Source organism: Anomaloglossus baeobatrachus, chromosome 2, assembly GCF_048569485.1.
Source record: "Anomaloglossus baeobatrachus isolate aAnoBae1 chromosome 2, aAnoBae1.hap1, whole genome shotgun sequence".
In the NCBI taxonomy this organism is placed as follows: domain Eukaryota; kingdom Metazoa; phylum Chordata; class Amphibia; order Anura; family Aromobatidae; genus Anomaloglossus; species Anomaloglossus baeobatrachus.
In genome coordinates, this window is record NC_134354.1 from 189,035,455 (window position 1) to 189,057,457 (window position 22,003).

Genomic DNA, 22,003 nt, shown 5'->3' on the forward strand with positions numbered 1-22,003 from the left:
CTTAAGGTAATATTGAACAACATGCACTCCCTGTGGTCTTCAAGGAGCTGTTCGGTTTACGGTTGTATCATGCGCCATTGGATCATCTGCTGTATCATGCGCCATTGGATCATCTGCTGTATCATGCGCCATCGGATCATCTGCTGTATCATGCGCCATCGGGTCTATGCTGCTCGGATAAATATAATAATTAAAAAAAAAAAAAGTGTATTTTCGGTCCCAGTTCACTTCACATATATATTCTTCATATATATTTTGGCCTCGCACTAGACATGTCACAGGTGTCCAAAATAAATGTGCTGATTCTCTCTTTCGCTTTGGCAGGAATTTCATCGGTTGCTGCCAGATGCATACCAGGAAACTTTTGGGCACGCTTGAAGGTGATATGGGGTATCGGAGGAACAATCTATGACCTTGGTCAGATCATTGGTGCAGTAACAACTTGGGACACATATGGTAAGATGTAGAGGGAGCGGTGTACGTTGGTAAGAGTGATTCTCGTAACTGCAGGCACAGTTTCGACAGTTCCCCCTTTAAAAGAATGTAGTTCGCTATTTGCAACAGCTGAGGTCCCAAAGGGCTTCGTATTCGACGGTGTTAGAGAAAACAGTTGGTTTCAGCTTTCACAAGAACTATTAATGAGGCAGCAGGCGGCGCGTGTTGTGGTCTGTTCTGGTGGTTTTGGAGTGGTTTCCTTTTTGGCGTTCTTTGGGTACAGGACTTTGTTGTATCAGGGACCAGGGCACGTGGATGAGCGCATATGTTGCCTTGGTTACTGGTTACCAATGCGTATAATGTTGTCCTAGTAACCATTTAAACGCTGCGGTTCAAATTAAGTGCTCCAGGACAATCCTGGGTGCGTGGGTTATATTAAAATCTGTGCCTGGCTAAAAGTGCCCTATTATGCAGTCTGGATTACGCGGCAAGGCGCCTGGTCTCTTTGCGCTTTTCATTTTCCGAACTTTGATCATGGTATCTCCGAGGGATTTTGAACCTATTTGTTCAGGATCAGCTCTAGGTATACGGAGTGGGCTTGTCGGGAATCAAGTTAAACGTGTTGGTGGGTTTGTAAATGGAAGCCAGACCGTTTTGCTGTAGTTGCATGCTCCGAAGTTAGCGTTTGTATTTCGGCAGGTCACCGCTGGCCTAGTGTCTGTTGTCAGGCATATGTTGGGCTGCCCAGAAGGCTGTGTGTAGGCCAGGACCAATGGTTTTTGGTTTTGGGAACACCTGCGTGTGGTGGAAGGGGAGTCTTGGTCGGTATTGGATCCAGGTGCTGTCAGTGGCAATGTACGTCAGCAGAGTGGGTTGGGGTAACAACTACTTTAGGGTTATTATTATTGGTTCTAGATAACCCGAGAGTTACACGACAGGGTGAGTGAGACGTATTGACATGGAGAAAAGTGGCAGGATACGAATTGTTTGTCACGGTTTGTGGTTTACTGGACGGGGTTGAGCAGGCGGTTCTTTGTCTGGTGGAGGTCGGGGCGTGGTGTAGGGGTACACCAGCCCCTTCGTGGCGGTAAATTCAATCAATGTTAATGAGACCGAGTGCGAGCTTGGCCTCTGGGAGTCCGGAGGGCCACACCGTGTCGGAGTTAAAAAGATGGTGAAACAATCGTTTCAAGTATTCTGAGAAATTGAAGTTTTAAAGGAGACGTTTTTATAAAGAGAAGTGAAAGGAAATATGATAAATAAAGCTGTGGCCGACCCCGTCCACTAAAGAGATCGTGTGGTGTGTGCCTTTTTGCGTCGATTGGAAATAAGGGAGGGATTAATAAGTTAGGAGGTTTGGTGGTGGTCATGACAGCAGTCTGGAGGACTACAAACTGCATAAGGAAGTGGTCACTGACTGCTGTCTGCAGGGCGTCAGGCTTGGGCTTACACCTTACTTTTACCTCCCTTAAGACTGGGACAGGAGTTGAGTGGTTAATTAAGAACAGTTCAATACCCATTTCACTTAGTGGGGGTGCCTGGCTCAGGCTTTTCCCACAGTGCTTATCCAGGCCAGTGGCTGTGTCTTCCCCTCCCCTTATATGGTATATGGGACCTGGCTGGATTCCCCCATCCTTCCTTTTCCTGATGGTACCTTCCTGGTGTTTATGAGGCTTGGAGCAAGGGGGATCGGCCTCTTTTCCAGCATCAGCTGACAAGCGTCCCTCCCTCCCTCCCTTACATGGTATTTTCCTTTCTGGTGTATAACTTGGCCTCTGGGAGTCCGGAGGGCCACACCGTGTCGGAGTTAAAAAGATGGTGATATGGTCTTTCTTATTATAGAGTTGATGCTCAAGTCACAGCTGGCGGTAAATTCAATCAATGTTAATGAGACCGAGTGCGAACTTGGCCTCTGGGAGTCCGGAGGGCCACACCGTGTCGGAGTTAAAAAGATGGTGAAACAATCGTTTCAAGTATTCTGAGAAGTTGAAGTTTTAAAGGAGACGTTTTTATAAAGAGAAGTGAAAGGAAATATAATAAATAAAGCTGTGGCCGACCCCGTCCACTAAAGAGATTGTGTGGTGTGTGTGTGCCTTTTTGCGTCGATTGGAAATAAGGGAGGGATTAATAAGTTAGGAGGTTTGGTGGTGGTCATGACAGCAGTCTGACATCGCAGCGTGTGACACCAAGGAGCGACGATCAACGATCACAAAAACGTCAAAAATCATTGATCGTTGCTACGTCGCTCCTTTTCATAATATCGTTGATGGTGCATGCCGCTGGTTGTTCCTCATTCCTGCGGCATCACACATCGCTATGTGTGACACCGCAGGAACGACGAACATCTCCTTACCTGCATCCACCGGCAATGAGGAAGGAAGGAGATGGGCGGGATGTTACGTCCCGCTCATCTCCGCCCCTCCTCTGCTATTGGGCGGCTGCTTAATGACGCCGCTGTGACGCCGAACTCACCTCCTCCTTGAAGGAGGGATTGTTCGGTGTCTCCAGCGACGTAGCTAAGCAGGTAAGTGCGTGTGACGCTGCCGTAGTGATAATGTTCGCTACGGCAGCGATCACCACATGTCGCACGAAGGATGTCGCAGCGTGTAAAGCACCCTATACTGATAGAGAATTTAGATTGTGAGCCCCATGATATACGAATGTGATGACAAAAGGTCTGTCATTTTATTGTAGCTTATGTACAAATATTTTTTTCAGCCTCCTGATTTTCATTTGCATTTTTTGCTAATCCCACTATCATTTTTAGCCCTTTTCTTTCTCCACGTGCTGACACCTCACTGATACATGTGATTTTGTATTCACTTCTCGGCAACAATATACATAATTGGTCTAAGCCCTAAAAGTAACCCCATTCCAAATAAGTAAACCTCTTACAATTATGCAGATAAAAGCACAGTAAGTAGCACAGAAATGTAATGTAGGTGAGTAATTTACCATGAATATCTGGATATTTAAAAAATGTGTTAGAACAGATTGCCCCTGCATTCTTACAATTCAATATATAACATTACACTATATGCTCATTTTAATATTGCAAGAAATATGTATTCACAAAAGGTCTATGAGTCAGCAAAATGCATAAATATATAAGTAATAGTCTCTAAAATGTCGCCAGCCCTGCTTAGCGTTCACACATGGACGGCTGTAAGGATTACTGTTCCTTTTGTTGATCCAAGTGAAATTAGTACAATGCCAGACTACTGTTTAATGTTCACATTTTTATGCCAGCTAATTATATGGGTCCTGCTGGTATATATTTGCCAGGAACAATTGGTTGCTTAGTAACACAAATACATGGAACGGGAATTTTTCATTGTTTAATGTTAATGCCATTGAAATCTAACAACTGCTCTCATAATGTTAAGAGGTAGAAATAGATTCTGGTAAAGAACATTGTGTCTCGTATTTATAGCAAACTGTGCTGAAAGGTATAACAAGTGTTGAAGGTATTGTCAGGTTCTACAACTATTTATTGTCATTAATTAAAGGGCTATTCAAGACTTTGATTATTCTTTTTACTATGGAGCTTAGAACTTATCGGCAGGTAGTTGCTAAGTACCTGCCAGTTCTGCCCTGCGTTGATCTCTTCTAGCTCAAATCGGTCACATACCACTAATGCCAGAGATTCGCCTGCTTCCTGTGATGTCATGTTGACAGAGAAATTCCTTCTCTTCCAGTCTGCTCTGTTGATTGGACGTCATTGCCGATGTCATGCTGACTGACTGCCGGCTCCTCACTGCTGTCAGTCAACATGATATTGGCAGTAACAACTCGTCAACAGAGACGAGTGGAAGAGGAAGAACAGCTCTGTTGATTTGAGGACAAAGGAAGCAGGAGAATTACCGCCTGATCCAGGAGATGATTGTCCCTGGGCAGAACAGGCAGGCAGGTTAGTACTTAGCCCCAAAGCCAAAAGTCCCAAAATCCCAGGTAACCCCTTTAACTTACAAAGGTGCATATGTCTACAATCTAGTTAATATATTTGTGTGTATAATATATACGTGTGTGTACCGCCCCCATGTAACCAGCCGAGCTGCTCGGATCCGGGTTCGCTGTGGCTTGAGGGTCTCCGGACCCGGGGGTCATGCGGCCACTCGAATGAAAACGGGGTATTTACAGGGGAGCTATAGTTCGTGATGCCGCCCGTGGTGTGTGGTAATTTGGAGTACCACCGCTGCTGTTGGGAGTACCTGGGGATGATGGAATGGGGGCAGCAAGGTGTTGGAACCCTCCACGGGTAGGGAGTGCCCCGGGACTCAGAGAGGGGTATGCCGTGGGGATGCAGAAGTCACTCTCGTACTCACTCAGTTCATAAGCAGACACCGACAACCGGGTAAACCAAGTCTCTGGGTACCGCTGCCGCTGAGGGGAGCTCATCCGGGTCCCGTCCCCAAGTGGTGCTGCCTGGTGATCTGTGCCCTGCCTCCTCCTTAGTTTAGACTTCAACTTGATGGCCCGGTAGCTTGGAACTAGCCATGCCCCACTCCCTACTATGGCTAAGTATGGTAACTTGCTCTCAGGGCTCACGCTTGGGTTTTTCTGGACTGTTTTGGTTAGAAAGTCCTATCCCTCTCGTTGCGCTAATGCCCCGATTCTGGAGCGGGTAGGAATGGATCGTAAAGGCTCCGTTCTCCTCAGGTGAATTGTCGGGTTGCCTGAAGCTACTCCCTGACCTAGGGTCCATGTACCCCGTCGTGCCTTTGGTCCCGGACCGGTGATAGGGCTAGGCCGTCCTCCTCGACAAGTCCGCGCACCTTGCCACAATCCCCTGCGACCGGGGGTCCGACTCCTCTAGGCCCAGACCACCGTCTGCAACCTAGGCACTTACTTCGGGAGTCACCACTCCCGACTTCCTCTGAGCTCCTCTCAGCTCGAGGGCTACTTCCAACTCCTTCTCCACTCACAGACAGACTCTACTCTCTACACACCTCACCTCCCCTCCCTGACCCCCCAGATGGGCGACTCTATTCCTCTCAAGCCGTCCACTGGTGTGTCAGGTGGGTGTGGTGCAGGGTGTCTCTAGGATTTTGATTTGCTGTTGGAGGCAACATTACCTAAGTAGGGACCAAGAAACAAGAGGGAGGCGGAATACTGCATGGAAGGGCAGCTTGTGCAGTACCCTGTGACGACCTGATAGTCCAGGGGCGTTATATATATATATATATACACACATACACACACACACACACACACATATATATATACAGTGCCTTGTGAAAGTATTCCGCTCCCTTGAATTTTTCAACCTTTTCCCACATTTCAGGCTTCAAACATAAAGATAAAAATTTTAATGTTATGGTGAAGAATCAACAACAAATGGGACACAATTGTGAAGTTGAACGAACTTTATTGCCTATTTTAAACTTTTTTAAAAAAGAATAACCTGAAAAGAGGGGCGTGCAATATTATACGTCACCTTTACTTTCAGTGCAGCAAACCCACTCCAGAAGTTCATTGAAGATCTCTGAATGATCCTATGTTGTCCTAAATGACTGATGATGATAAATATAAGACACCTGTGTGTAATCAAGTCTCCGTATAACTCCCCCAGCCCTGATAGTCTCAATGTAATGTTTAAAGCGCAGATAGCATCATGAAGACCAAGGAACACAACAGGCAGATCCGTAATACTGTTGTGGAGACGTTTAAAGCTGGATTTGGTTACAAAAAGAGTTAGAAAACTTTAAACTTCCCAAGGAGCACTGTACAAGCGATCATATTGAATTGGAAGGAGTATAATACCACTGGAAATCTACTAAGACCCGGCCGTCCATCCAAACGTTTATCTCAAACAAGAAGAAGACTGATCAAAAATGCAACCAAGAGGCCCATGATCACTCTGGATGAACTCCAGCGATCTACAGCTGAGGTAGGAGAGTCTGTCCATAGGACAATAATCAGTCGCACACTGCACAAATCTGGCCTTTATGGAAGAGTGGCAAGGAGAAAGCCATTTCTCAAAGATATCCATAAAAAGTGTTGCACACAAGTCACCTGGAAGACACACCAAACATGTGGAAGAAGGTGCTCTGGTCAGATGAAACCAAAATCGAACTATTTGGGCACAATGCCAAACGATATGTTTGGCGTAAAAGCAATACAGCTTATCACCCTAAACACATCATTCCCACTGTGAAACATGGTGGTGGGCAGCATCATGGTTTGGGCCTGTTTTTCTTCAGCAGGGACAGGGAAGATGGTTAAAATTGATGGGAAAATGGATGGAGCCAAATACAGGACCATTCTTGAAGAAAACCTGTTGGAGTCTGTAGAAGATCTGAGACTTGGACCGAGATTTGTCTTTCAACAAGACAATGATCCCAAACATAAAGCAAAATCTACAATGGAATGGCTCACAAATAAACGTATCCAGGTGTTAGAATGGCCAAGTCAAAGTCCAGACCTGAATCCAATCAAGAATCTGTGGAAAGAGCTGGAAACTGCTGTTCACAAACACTCTCCATCCAACCTCACTCAGCTCCAGCTGTTTGCAAAAGAAGAATGGGCAAGAATTTCAGTCTCTCGATGTGCAAAACTGACCGAGACATACCCCAAGCGACTTGCAGCTGTAATCGCAGCAAAAGGTGGCACTACAAAGTATTAACTTAAAGGGGATGAATAATATTGCACGCCCCAATTTTCAGTTATTTATTTTTAAAAAAAAGTTTAAAACAAGCAATACATTTTGTTCAACTTCACAATTGTGTCCCACTTGTTGTTGATTCGTCACCATAACGTTAAAATTTTTATATTTATATTTGAAGCCTGACATGTGGGAAAAGGTTGAAAAATTCAAGGGGGCCGAATACTTTCGCAATGCACTGTATATCTATATATAGATAGAGAGAGGATGCCTCATTCATACATTTATTTAAAAAAAAAAACCTTGCAGTTCCAACGTAATCCACATGGAGGTCCCACAACGTTCCTAGACTCCCTATCCCAGCCTATGAAGAGCATTCAGAGAATGAAGTCCATAGTCTGGAACAGCAGCCACTGCCAGCTCTCATGCTGTGCTGGTGTGGTGGCAATCAGGGTAATAAGGGGTTAATCATGGCCCACAGCTGCCACTAAGCCCTAGATTAGTAATGGCAGGCATCTATGAGACCCCCCATTACTAATCTGTAAGTGAAAGTAAATAAACACAAACACAGAAAAAATACTTTATTTGACATAAAAGACAAAAAAAACCCTCTTTCACTACTTTATTAACCCCCAAAACACCCCTGCAGGTCCCATGTAATCCACATGAGGTTCCACGACGATTCCAGCTCTGCTACATTACTGAAGGCACAGTGCGTGATCATGGAACATGACCAAATGCTGTGAGCTTCAGGCACAGACTGAGCCATGATGATCTGTGATGTCACTCAGGTTTGTTGCGGTCACAGCTGGAGGTTCCCACCTATGATCGCAGGTAAGCTAACCCCAGGTGACCTCAATGAACTCTAACTGAGTTCACAGTCCCTTATTGGCACTGCACCAGGGCAATCAGGAAGAGCCGGGTAAAGTGCTGGGATTGTCGCATCTAATGGATGCGATCAGCTGCAGGCTGCTATTTTTAGGCTGAGGGGCTCCCAATAACCATGGGTTTCTCCAGCCTGAGAATACCATCCCCCATCTGTTGGGCTTTATCATGGCTAGGTATCAAATTAGGGGGGACTGCACGTCGTTTTTTTATTATTTATTTAAAAAAAAAAGCCACCTACGTTTTTTCTTATTTTGCTACACTGCCAAAATAAGCACATGGCTGGGGGCTGCATACTGTAGTATATTTGCTGGATATCAATATGGGGGACCCTACGCTAATTTTTTTATTGATTTATTTTTATACCACATTAGCTGCTCTGCTATCATCCGTGATTGGAAGCAGTCAGCTGACATGCAACCAATCACAGACACCGGTGGGCGGGAAAAGCAGTGCATAATATGCATGAGCCTAATGGGTGGCCTCGGAAGTGAATGGGTGGCAGCAGTAGCAGTTATCGCTGCGCCAGAGACTCGATAAGTGTAGCATCCCTGCTCCTATTACCCTATCCCTTCTACCACCATTTTTAATCACTGGATTCTGGTCCCCATAGACTTTTATGGGGACTGGCGTCCAGCCAGGTTTCTGGGATCAATTCCAAAAATCTGGTTAGGTCCACCGGTCCCAGTTATCTGCAAGTCCGCCCATCACTACTCAGGACATTTTATAGTACATTAAAAAAAAAATAAAACACTTCTATATACAGTGGATCCTTAGATTACGAGCATAATTGGTTCCGGCAGTGTGCTCTTCAATTAAATTACTCTTATATCAGTGAATTTTCCCATAGGAAATAATTGAAATGCAGACAATTTCTTCCACAATCCAAAAATATTTACTAGTGTTGAGCGAGTATGCTTGTCACTACTCGGTACTCGCACAAGTATCACTGTACTCGGCCTACTCGGCGGGGACCGAGTAATCTCGCGATACTCGTGCTGTACTCGTGGTCTTCATCCCTGCATGTTGGCGCTCTTTTGAGAGCCAGCCCTCATGCAGGGTTTGGCTGGCAGACCACTGCAATGCCACAGCCCTGTTAGTTGTGGAATTGCAGTGATTGGCCGGCCTGCACAGCGTGACCGAACCTTTATACCGGCGGGCACGCTGTGCTCTGCACACAGCCATCCAGACAGTCAGTGCAGGGAGAGTGTTGCTGCTTCAGGGAAAGGTTTGCGGCCCTTTATAGTTATTTCCGTAGCAGGGCTGCAAACAGTGTGACCAGAAGTCCTTCTCAGGACTATTATAGTTGTATACAGGCAGGCAGGGTATAGCCAGGTCGGAGTACAGTAGCAGAGTCCTTCTCAGGACTATTGTTGCTGTATACAGGCAGGGTATAGCCAGGTCGGAATACAGGCTAGTGACCAGAAGAGTCCTTGTCAGGACTATTGTAGCAGTATACAGGCAGGCAGGCAGGCAGGCAGGGTATATAGCCATTCCTAGTGGTGACCGTATACCAGCCTTCATCATATCTGGGGCTGGTGTACACAGTCTAAAACAGTCCTGATAGTGTCAGACTTCTCAGTAATTGTCGCTCCTAAAAACCTGTTAGGTTCTTAGTGCGTCCGTGCTTGCATTTAAAAACCGCACGTGTGTGCCTGTCGGTGGCAGCGTACAGGTGCACGTGTTGCACAAACTATTATATAACGCACAAGTCTAGTGAATAATACACGTCAGTCAGCAGTGTCTGATAGTGTCAGACTTCTCAGTAATTGTCGCTCCTAAAAACCTGTTAGGTTCTTAGTGCGTCCGTGCTTGCATTTAAAAACCGCACGTGTGTGCCTGTCGGTGGCAGCGTACAGGTGCACTTGTGTGCGTTTTGCACAAACTTGGATATAACGCACAAGTCTAGTGAATACACGTCAGCACAGCATTGCAAAATGCGCAAGGGCGTTGGCAACGAACAAGGAAGTGGACGTGATGGTGGTGCAGGCAGAGGCCGAGGTCATAGGCAAGCTCTAATTTCGCCACAACAAAGGGCCACATCTACTCGCTCGCACGTCCTGTCCCAAATTCTTGGGGACCGCAGCAGTACACCGCTCTTGAACCAAGACCAGTGTCAACAGGTTGTTAGTTGGATAGCGGATAATGCTTCCAGTCAGATTGGCACCACCACAAACACTCTGTCTTCCACACGGTCAAGTGTCAGTAGCCGTGATACTGCACCGCACATTTCAGAACCTGATCCTCCTTCCTACCACAAGGCTGAGTACACGTCCTCGGACATTACTGATCCCACACTTGGACACTCGGAAGAGCTGTTCACGTTTCCATTCGCACATTCTGGCCTCTCGCCAGCTCATGTTGAAGTGGGTCATGAGGAGATCGTATGTACAGATGCCCAAATATTTGAGCAGCCACGTTCTCACGAAGTTGGCAACGTGTCTCAACAAGGGGTGGACGATGATGAGACACAATTGTCAGGAAGTCAGGAGGAGGAGCAGGGTGCGGAAGAGGAAGACGACGTGGTGGATGATCCAGTAACTGACCCAACCTGGCAGGAGGATATGCAGAGCGAGGACAGCAGTGCACAGGGGGAGGGAGGCGTGGCATCCCAACAGGCAGTAAGAAGCAGGGTGGTGGCTCCAGGCAGAAGTCAGGCAACCGTTCCCCGGAACAACAACACGACACAAGGTGCCTGTACAAATGTTAGGTCTTCCCGAGTCTGGCAGTTTTTTAAGTTGGCTCCAGATGATTCTAAAAAGGCCATTTACAACACCTGCCGTGCCAGCATCAGCAGGGGTACCAAAACTAGCAGCCTGACCACCACCAGCATGATCAGGCACATGTCAGCCAAGCACCCGACTTTGTGGGAAGTACAACAGAGTCGAGGAGCAGTGCTTGCTGATGTCACTGCTACGTCTTCGCTTGTTGTGCATGCGAGCCAATCCCCTGTCCATGCTGCCTGCGAACAAGCCTCCTCCGGTCCTGCACCTGCAGTTGCCTACGCAGAAATAACACCATCATCAAGCACGTCCATGTCCCAGCGCAGCGTTCAGTTATCCATTCAGCAAACCTTTGAACGCAGGCGCAAATACACTGCCAACGCCCCACATGCCACAGTTCTAAATGCTAACATTTCACGACTGCTTGCGCTGGAAATGTTGCCTTTTAGGCTGGTGGAGACAGAAGCATTACGCGACCTGATGGCGGCAGCTGTCCCACGTTACTCGGTCCCCAGCCGCCACTATTTCTCCCGGTGTGCCGTCCCCGCATTGCATAACCACGTGTCACAAAACATCACACGTGCCCTGAACAACGCTGTTTCACCCAAAGTCCACCTAACCACAGACACGTGGACAAGTGCTTGTGGGCAAGGCCGCTACATCTCGTTGACGGCACACTGGGTTAATATTGTGGAAGCTGGGACCCAGTCTGAGCGAGGGACGGAACACGTCCTTCCCACACCAAGGTTTGCAGGCCCTACCTCAGTCAGGGTTTCACCCACACTCTACAGCTCCGGAATGTCATGCTCTTCAGCCTCCTCCTCCTCCTGCGCATCCTCATCCACTTTACCCTCCACACCAGTCCCAAGCTGGAAGCACTGCAGCACTGCCTCGGCGAAGCGGCAACAGGCTGTGCTGAAGCTAATCTGCATAGGTGACAAACCCCACAATGCAGAAGAGGTGTGGACAGCTCTGAAACAGCAGGCAGATCACTGGCTCACACCTCTGAACCTAAAGCCAGGAAAGGTCGTGTGTGACAATAGCCGGAACCTGGTGGCGGCTTTGAGGCGAGGCCAGCTGACACATGTTCCATGCGTGGCCCATGTGCTCAACCTCGTGGTTCAGCGGTTTCTAAAGTCATACCCAGAGCTGTCTGATCTGCTGATAAAAGTTCGCCGTCTGTCTGCACATTTTCGAAAGTCACCTACTGCTTCAGCCGGCCTTGCCGGCTTTCAGCGCCGTTTGCATCTTCCGGCTCACAGACTGGTGTGTGATGTCCCCACGCGTTGGAATTCAACTCTGCACATGTTGGTCAGGATATGTGAGCAGAAGAGGGCAGTTGTTGAGTACCTGCATCACCTAAGCCGTCGGGAAATGGGTCAAACTCCACACATAACACCTGAGGAGTGGAGATGGATGTCCGACCTATGTACCATCCTCCAAAACTTTGAGGACTCCACCAAGATGGTGAGTGGTGATGACGCCATTATTAGCGTCACTATACCACTTCTCTGCCTTCTAAAACGGTCTCTGCTCAAAAACAAACATGATGCATTGCAGGCGGAGCGCGATGAGTTGGAGCAAGAAACAGTAGTGGGTGTGGGTGATAACACACAGCCCAGCCTCGTCTCATCACAACGTGCAGTGGAGGACTATGACGAGGAGGAGGATGAAGACATGGAGCAACTCTCCGGCCAAATTGAGGATATGACATGCACACCAGTCATATCCTCGGTTCAGCGTGGCTGGCCAGAGGACAGGGTAGATGAGGAGGAGGAGGAGGAGGAGGACAGCATGTTCAGTCATCGTGTTGGTCAGGATACTGAAGTACTGGCTGTTAAGAGTCTGGCGCACATGGCTGACTTTATGGTAAGCTGCCTGTCTCGTGACCCTCGCGTTAAGAACATCTTGGCCGACAATCATTACTGGTTGGTAACACTGTTAGACCCACGCTACAAGGAGAACTTTATGTCTCTTATTCCCGAGGCGGAGAGGTCAGCCAAAATGCAGCAGTTCCGGAAGGCCATAGTCACGGAAGTAGGCAAAGCATTCCCCTCACAAAACGCTAGCGGCATAGGTCAGGAATCAGTGGACAACCAAGGCATACAGCCGAGAGGGGCACAAGTCCAATCCGCCAGAGGTAGGGGAACAGTCTTTAAGATGTGGGACAGTTTTCTCAGCCCCTCACGTACCACAGCCCCTGAGGTGCGGGGTAGTGCCACAAGAAATCCTAAGTTTGCCCAGATGCTCAAGGAGTACCTTGCAGATCGAACAACTGTACTCCGACATTCCTCTGTGCCTTACAATTATTGGGTATCCAAGGTGGACACGTGGCATGAATTGGCTCTCTACGCCTTGGAAGTCCTGGCCTGCCCTGCCGCTAGCGTTTTGTCAGAGCGTGTTTTTAGTGCCGCAGGTGGAATCATTACAGATAAACGCACCCGCCTGTCAACTGAAAATGCTGACAGGCTGACTCTGATCAAGATGAACAAGGGTTGGATTGGGCCAGACTTCACCACACCACCAGCAAATGAGAGCGGAATTTAAAATTTGTAACGGGAATTTGCCATGTACCTCCACTCACCCATGGGTACACACTTCTGGACTTTGGATAATCGCTGGACTGCTCCTCCTTCTCCTCATGCGCCACCATGATGACCGTTACAATAGTTAGGCCTTTGTTTCAGGTATACCCCCAGTGGTAAATTTTTTCGCCCATTCTTTCAGAATGGACATTACAACGACAGGAGACCCGCTCCTTTGCAATGGGAACAATGTTTTGAGGCCCTCATGCACGTCTCTATCCAGGGACAATGTGGAGCCTCCCAATTTTTGGCTGCCCTGCCTAAGGGCTATACTACAATAGACCCACTTCCTTACAATGGGCACTTCAGGTTTACAGGCCCTCATGCACGTCTCTATCCAGGGACAACGTGGAGCCTCCCAATTTTTGGCTGCCCTGCCAAAGGGCTATACTACAATAGACCCACTTCCTTACAATGGGCACTTCAGGTTTACAGGCCCTCATGCACGTCTCTATCCAGGGACAACGTGGAGCCTCCCAATTTTTGGCTGCCCTGCCAAAGGGCTATACTACAATAGACCCACTTCCTTACAATGGGCACTTCAGGTTTACAGGCCCTCATGCACGTCTCTATCCAGGGACAACGTGGAGCCTCCCAATTTTTGGCTGCCCTGCCAAAGGGCTATACTACAATAGACCCACTTCCTTACAATGGGCACTTCAGGTTTACAGGCCCTCATGCACGTCTCTATCCAGGGACAACGTGGAGCCTCCCAATTTTTGGCTGCCCTGCCAAAGGGCTATACTACAATAGACCCACTTCCTTACAATGGGCACTTCAGGTTTACAGGCCCTCATGCACGTCTCTATCCAGGGACAACGTGGAGCCTCCCAATTTTTGGCTGCCCTGCCAAAGGGCTATACTACAATAGACCCACTTCCTTACAATGGGCACTTCAGGTTTACAGGCCCTCATGCACGTCTCTATCCAGGGACAACGTGGAGCCTCCCAATTTTTGGCTGCCCTGCCAAAGGGCTATACTACAATAGACCCACTTCCTTACAATGGGCACTTCAGGTTTACAGGCCCTCATGCACGTCTCTATCCAGGGACAACGTGGAGCCTCCCAATTTTTGGCTGCCCTGCCAAAGGGCTATACTACAATAGACCCACTTCCTTACAATGGGCACTTCAGGTTTACAGGCCCTCATGCACGTCTCTATCCAGGGACAATGTGGAGCCTACCAATTTTTGGCTGCCCTGCCAAAGGGCTATACTACAATAGACCCACTTCCTTACAATGGGCACTTCAGGTTTACAGGCCCTCATGCACGTCTCAATCCAGGGACAACATGGAGCCTCCCAATTTTTGGCTGCCCTGCCAAAGGGCTATACTACAATAGACCCACTTCTTTACAATGGGCACTTCAGGTTTACAGGCCCTCATGCACGTCTCTATCCAGGGACAACGTGGAGCCTTCCCAATTTTTGGCTGCCCTGCCAAAGGGCTATACTACAATAGACCCACTTCCTCAAAATGGGCACATTAGACTCAAGAGGCCTTCATGTACGTCTCTTCTCAGGGACATCGAAGTGCCACACAATGTTTTCACGTAAAATCTTTCATGTAATCTCCAAAAGTAACATACACCAGCTCTATCTCACTATTGGGTATGTGCCCTTAACATTTCCGCCATGAAAATTCATTTTGGTGTCATTTTGGAAGGTTTTCTGGTGAGTCCGTAAAAATGGCGTAAAACGCGGACAAAATTGTTCACAGCTGTGACTTTTGAGTGATAAATGCTTCAAGGGATCTTCCCCATGCTGTTGCCATGTCATTTGAGCACTCTTCTGAGAATTTTGTGACAATTTTAGGGTTTCTACATGCTGCCAGGGGTCATTTTATAAAAATACTCGGGCCTCCCATAGGATAACATTGGGCTCGGTGCTCGGGCCGAGTACACGAGTATCTTGGGATGCTCGGCCCGAGCCTCGAGCACCCGAGCTTTTTAGTACTCGCTCATCACTAATATTTACTGTATTTCTACAAACATTACAGTAATACAAAATAATGTACAGTGCAGTAAAAAACATAAAACCTTAAAGTGCTTACAATAGAATTGTTGGTGTGTGAGACGTACACTATAGAGAGAAAAAATTATGTATAAATATGACAACCTTTAGTCTAGTACAATGCACAAAAAAATACACCTGAAATCTCTTCTTCCCAAAATAAGAGTAGAATTAAGCCAAATGTGGGGCAGGAATAATGAACAGGCAATTAGATTACAGTACAAGCAATGTGCTATACTGGTTAGCAGAAAGAAAGTACAATACTGCATGCACAAATGCAAATTGATAGAAATGCTATATAGTGTATATACTGTACTGTGCAATGGTATACTGTATACAGTATATATGTACAGAAATTTACCTCCACCGCGGCTCAGAGCGTGGTCAAAGCACAGAACCGAAAGTGTACACGGTGAATATTTGCTCTTATTGTAAATCATTGCTCTTAAACCAAGTTATACATTTGTAAAAAGCTTTGCTTGTCTTGCAAAACGCTCTCAAGCCAAGTTACTCTTAATGCAAGGTTCCTCTGTACTTGGAAAAATCGTTAAAGTAACATTGTAGCATTTTTTTTCTATTCCACCATGGCTTTAGGTAACAGTAATCTATGTTCCGTTTGTGTACTAAAATATTTACCAGTTTGCATCTTCTGCCATTTCCATTGCCGCTCCTTGGACCACGTGACTATCTGGATCACTTCAGCATTCTCTGTGTGCCCGGAAGTCACTTTCTTAGTGTAAATCTATGAAACACAGAACAAGGCTCTCATACACTTACATTAAGAGAGGAGGAAATGGTTATAAATGATATCCGCCAGTTAATCCTGTGGTCACAAGATGGCGGAGAAGCACTGAAGCGAATCTGGAGACAGTAGAAGATGGCAACTGGTTAGTATTTTACACACACAGAACATAGACTACCAATACTTAACCAGTGGTGAAACAAACCACTGGAGTGGTACTTTAAGGTCTCTTATGCGGGCGTCACACGGGACGATAAATCGTGCGATCGCATAAGCGATCGCACCCGCCCCCGTCCTTTGTGCGTCACGGGCAATTAGTTGCCTGTAGCGCACAATGTTGTTTACCCCTGTCACACGTACTTACCTGCCGGACGACCTCGCTGTGGGCGGCGAACATCCTCTTCCTGAAGGGGGAGGGACGTTCGGCATCACAGCGACGTCACACAGCTGCCGGCCGATAGAAGCGGAGGGGCGGAGATGAGCGGGACGTAAACATCCCGCCCACCTTCTTCCTTCCACATTGCTGGCGGGACGCAGGTAAGCTGTGTTCGTCGCTCCCGGGGTATCACACGATGTGTGCTGCCATGGGAGCGACGAACAACCGGTGCGCAGAAGGAGGAACGAGATTATGAAAATGAACGACGTGTCAACGAGTAACGATAAGGTGAGTATTTTTGCTCGTTCAGTCGTTCGGAGGTGTCACACGGTACGATATCTCTGACAATGCCGAATGTGCGTCACTTACGACGTGACCCCGACGACATATCGCCAGATATATCGTACTGTGTGACGCCCGCATTAGTTTTGGTCTAATTGTGCAAGTAACATCATCTCTGAGACACAAGTACCCCGTACTACCCCGTGCTACCCAGCACTGTAATGTTAAGTAGCAAATTGCCTAATACAGAACAAGTTGCCCACTTCTGTTGCAAATCATAGTGGACACAAAGTAGCCAATATTTTCAGAGGAATAGTCACATATTTTTATATTTATACTGATATAAAGCATGATATAAAGACGAGGACAGAACAATCTAATGGATATATCCCAGACCTTCACAGGAATTTCAGATCAGGAAAAACACAGTGGAAATATCTTGTTGCCAGTGACTAATGGGCTTGGAAGTGCAATCTTAATGCATTTGTAAAGGAGCTGACTCTTTTAGTGTAGAAGCTGAAGAGCTAAATTCTTTTTAATGAAACAGTCCAACAGCAAACACAACTGCCAATAACATAGTCATGTCCTTTGGAATTTAAGCTCAATTTTGCTTTTCTTGAAACTTTGATCCCAATAAAGACTGTGCAGTGATTAATCAGTTACTTAGAGAACAGATGTAGGCTATTATGGTCATTTCTGTGATGACAGATGTTTGAGTTAATTATAACGTCATTTTGTATGACCACATAGATAAATTTTACTACGAACCATTTAGGCCAATACTTCTACAGCTCACTCTTGATTAATACCTAGAAAGTGTATGTCATAAATGGAACTATTAACTATAGCAGTTTAACAGTGGACTCTGGAGCAGATGGACCCCATGCAATTGTATAAGGGTGATAACTTTTTTCCAGGAAAAAAACACATAGGTAGCTCCTAAGGCAGAGTCAAGCGCATCATTCTCTTTGGGCACCATGGCTAGGTATGTCGATGACTATGCATCTAAAACTGCTAATGTTTGGTACAGATAGCGCATACATTTATAGAACTACTTATTTCAATTTTCATACAACTATTATACAGAGAATTACAATAATTGTTACAATTCAGTCGAAATATCACATGAGCGCAATAGAATGTGTCTGTGGTTGACAGTCCAACACTGATTGCCAGGGTTAGAGAAGACTTCAATCTCGGCCGTTTTACCTCTAAGCCATCAGTGGTGACAAATACTGTACATAGGGTGGAAGTTCTTTCTCATGTCTCTGTCTTCCCTAAAAGCTCAATTGTTGGGGCTGGCTGTCCTGGGCCTAAAATAAAAAAGCCCACAGGACTACCTAATAAAGGTCTGTCTGTGTTACGGCATGATACATAGACAATAATATACCTGTCATGATTGACTCCTGGCTCAGCTGGAGCTGAGCCTTTTTTTTAGTTTCACTTCTGATGCAGGTCACATTAGGGGTTAATCCTTTCTGCCTCGTTCTGGAGGTCAGGCTGCTTTATTAGGGCACTGTTTCTCTTGGACTTCGCCAGTGATATTTCTGGCTCTGCTGTGTTCTGCTCTTGAGTGACCTGTTGTCTGCCCTGCCCCCTCCTGACCTCCGTGTTCACTTGACCTGGTAACCTCCTCTGTTGTCTGTTTCCATCAGTGTCTCTCCCGCTGTCTCCCTGTTCGTTCCTTATCTGTTTACCTTAATTCTGTCTTGTCTTCCCACTCCCCCTCGCTTCTAGGCTCTGATTTCCCGGCTACTGACTATTTGCTTCCCTCTGACTACGTTTAGACTTTGCCCTTGTGTACTTACAAGACCTCATGTTGTGACACGGCTTTCTGACGATTCTACTGCCTTCTGGTGGGCTTGACTAGTATTACCTCTGCTAGGGAATTCCCTGCTCATACATTTCCTCCACTTTTACGCCCCCTAGTGGTTTACCAGCTAACTACCTTCTCAGATAGTTTCAGGAATCCTCTCAGTCCCACATTACTGCGCTGTACTGCTATTGTACATCTTGGAGTACAGCGTGACAATACCTTCATATAGTAAATAGAAAAAAAATAACAGTCCACTAATGAGACAAAAATATATAAAATACATGAATAAAAGAAATAAGAAAGGGAGGAAAGCAGCCTAAACCAAGGAGACAGTCTTAAGTAGTCTGAAAAAAACCTCCTATCTGTAGATACTGTAGCTAAGCTGTAGTCTCAATTCTGGTCTAATAAATTTGAGCTAAAAAAATACTGCCAAGAATAAAGTGCTGATGAAGACAGTAACAAGCAATCATCCAACATACAGTGCCTACAAGTAGTATTCAACCCCCTGCAGATTTAGCAGGTTTACACATTCAGAATTAACTTGGCATTGTGACATTTGGACTGTAGATCAGCCTGGAAGTGTGAAATGCACTGCAGCAAAAAAGAATGTTATTTCTTTTTTTATTTTTTTTTTAAATTGTGAAAAGTTTATTCAGAGGGTCATTTATTATTCAACCCCTCAAACCACAAGAATTCTGTTTGGTTCCCCTAAAGTATTAAGAAGTATTTCAGGCACAAAGAACAATGAGCTTCACATGTTTGGATTAATTATCTCTTTTTCCAGCCTTTTCTGACTAATTAAGACCCTCCCCAAACTTGTGAACAGCACTCATACTTGGTCAACATGGGAAAGACAAAGGAGCATTCCAAGGCCATCAGAGACAAGATCGTGGAGGGTCACAATGCTGGCAAGGGGTACAAAACCCTTTCCAAGGAGTTGGGGCTACCTGTCTCCACTGTTGGGAGCATCATCCGGAAGTGGAAGGCTTATGGAACTACTGTTAGCCTTCCACGGCCTGGACAACCTTTGAAAGTTTCCACCCGTGCCGAGGCCAGGCTTGTCCGAAGAGTCAAGGCTAACCCAAGGACAAGAAGGAAGGAGCTCCGGGAAGATCTCATGGCAGTGGGGACATTGGTTTCAGTCAATACCATAAGTAACGTACTACACCGCAATGGTCTCCGTTCCAGACGAGCCCGTAAGGTACCTTTTACTTTCAAAGCGTCATGTCAAGGCTCATCTACAGTTTGCTCATGATCACTTGGAGGACTCTGAGACAGACTGGTTCAAGGTTCTCTGGTCTGATGAGACCAAGATCGAGATCTTTGGTGCCAACCACACACGTGACGTTTGGAGACTGGATAGCACTGCATACGACCCCAAGAATACCATCCCTACAGTCAAGCATGGTGGTGGCAGCATCATGCTGTGGGGCTGTTTCTCAGCCAAGGGGCCTGGCCATCTGGTCCGCATCCATGGGAAGATGGATAGCACGGCCTACCTGGAGATTTTGGCCAAGAACCTCCGCTCCTCCATCAAGGATCTTAAGATGGGTCGTCATTTCATCTTCCAACAAGACAACGACCCAAAGCACACAGCCAAGAAAACCAAGGCCTGGTTCAAGAGGGAAAAAATCAAGGTGTTGCAGTGGCCTAGTCAGTCTCCTGACCTTAACCCAATTGAAAACTTGTGGAAGGAGCTCAAGATTAAAGTCCACATGAGACACCCAAAGAACCTAGATAACATGGAGAAGATCTGCATGGAGGAGTGGGCCAAGATAACTCCAGAGACCTGTGCCGGCCTGATCAGGTCTTATAAAAGACGATTATTAGCTGTAATTGCAAACAAGGGTTATTCCACAAAATATTAAACCTAGGGGTTGAATAATAATTGACCCACACTTTTATGTTGAAAATTTATTAAAATTTAACTGAGCAACATAACTTGTTGGTTTGTAAGATTTATGCATCTGTTAATAAATCCTGCTCTTGTTTGAAGTTTGCAGGCTCTAACTTATTTGCATCTTATCAAACCTGCTAAATCTGCAGGGGGTTGAATACTACTTGTAGGTACTGAATTACAATTCATATTGTTTGTCAGCTCATGACATGACAATTGCTTCTATCACACATCAATGGGACCTGAGAGGGGCTGGTTTATCAGATAAGGTGGCTTATTGGACAGTCATAGAAAAGTCTTACTTATACTATGCGTAAGGAACCAAAAGTCGACTTTTGAGCTTCTTCAATCATACTGCAGTTCTATGAACATTGAGTTCTGCCACTGACTTCCTGCTGATGGCTCCTGTGTCCAAAGGCAAGAGAAAAGAAGCATGCTGTGATTGGACGTGGGACTTGCGTGACATCACAATGTCACATGAGCCCAGGGAGGCGCCGGCAGGGAAGGTAAGTGTAAGCTTTATTTTATTTTACCTGGAGGAATCATATGGAATCAGAAGAGGTTGTCCCAGTAGTGGAATACCCCATGTAAAAAGGATTTAAACGAGCTCCAGAGTGATATAAGGGACTTAGCCCATATAAAAATCATACTAACACTGTACCTGCTACTGGTACAGTGGCTGAGAAAATAACTTAATTTGTATAAAAATGAGGATATTTTGCTGCACCCTTGGCGTGGTGTGCTACACCTTTGGGTGTATCAGTATAGCCAGCAATAGAATGGATCCAGTGAGGAGAATGTGCCTGCCACTGTGTATGCATGCACAGCCTGCGCACAACCCCAGCTGACTTTCGGCAGCATTCGCTCTGGGAAATAAGTGCCGTCAATCAGAAGCAGAGGTGAGGGAGCATAATGGTGCACTGAACTCTTCTCCATTCCAAGTCACTGTAACAGGTATACTGACGAGCAAAAGTGTAACAATGTTTTGAACCTTGAATTTCAGCCTCCATATCTCACCATCCACTGCAGCTTCACATGAGAGTACGTTCATTTTATGGATAATCATCTTGGCTATCTCATACATAAATTTGACTTGCAACTATTTACAATATGATTTGTTAAAGCGGATTCTTTGTTATGTTACTGCAGTAGAACAAAAGTATCAAAGAAACATAGAATGTTAGAGTTGGAAGGGTCCTTTAACATTCTATGGAAGGGCCATCGTGTCCAACCCACTGCTCAATGCAGGGTTCACTAAACCATCTAAGGCCCCCTTCACATGCACGTGAAAAACACATGCGTGTCTTACGTGTCATTTTTCTGGTCCGTGTTCCATAATTTTTGTCCGTTTTTCTGGTACGTGTGACATCCGTGTGATTGTGTATGCTAGCCGTGTGTGCGTGTGGAATGTCCGTGTGCGTGAGATACGTAAGTGTAATGTCCGTGTGTTGTCCGTGTGAAATGTTCCGTGTGTGATGCACAATGACGTTGCTATATGCCCGCTGACAGCAGACAGACAGCGTCGCACGATGAGAATGAATTCGGGTGAACTTCACCCGACTTCATTGTCATCCCGCGGCTCTGTCTGTGTCGCGTACTGATTAGCGGTCACCCGTGAAGGACTCACCGGTGACCACTAAACCCC

The 22,003-nt window shown here is 46.4% G+C and overlaps 1 long non-coding RNA gene across 1 annotated transcript; it reads left to right on the plus strand.

Moving 5' to 3' along the window:
• The first annotated feature begins 360 nt into the window (after window positions 1-360).
• Window positions 361-2,507, plus strand: LOC142288960 (uncharacterized). The gene is made up of 2 exons (XR_012749543.1): window positions 361-456; window positions 2,278-2,507. It is a non-coding gene; the product is annotated as an uncharacterized LOC142288960 (long non-coding RNA).
• The last annotated feature ends 19,496 nt before the right edge of the window (window positions 2,508-22,003 follow it).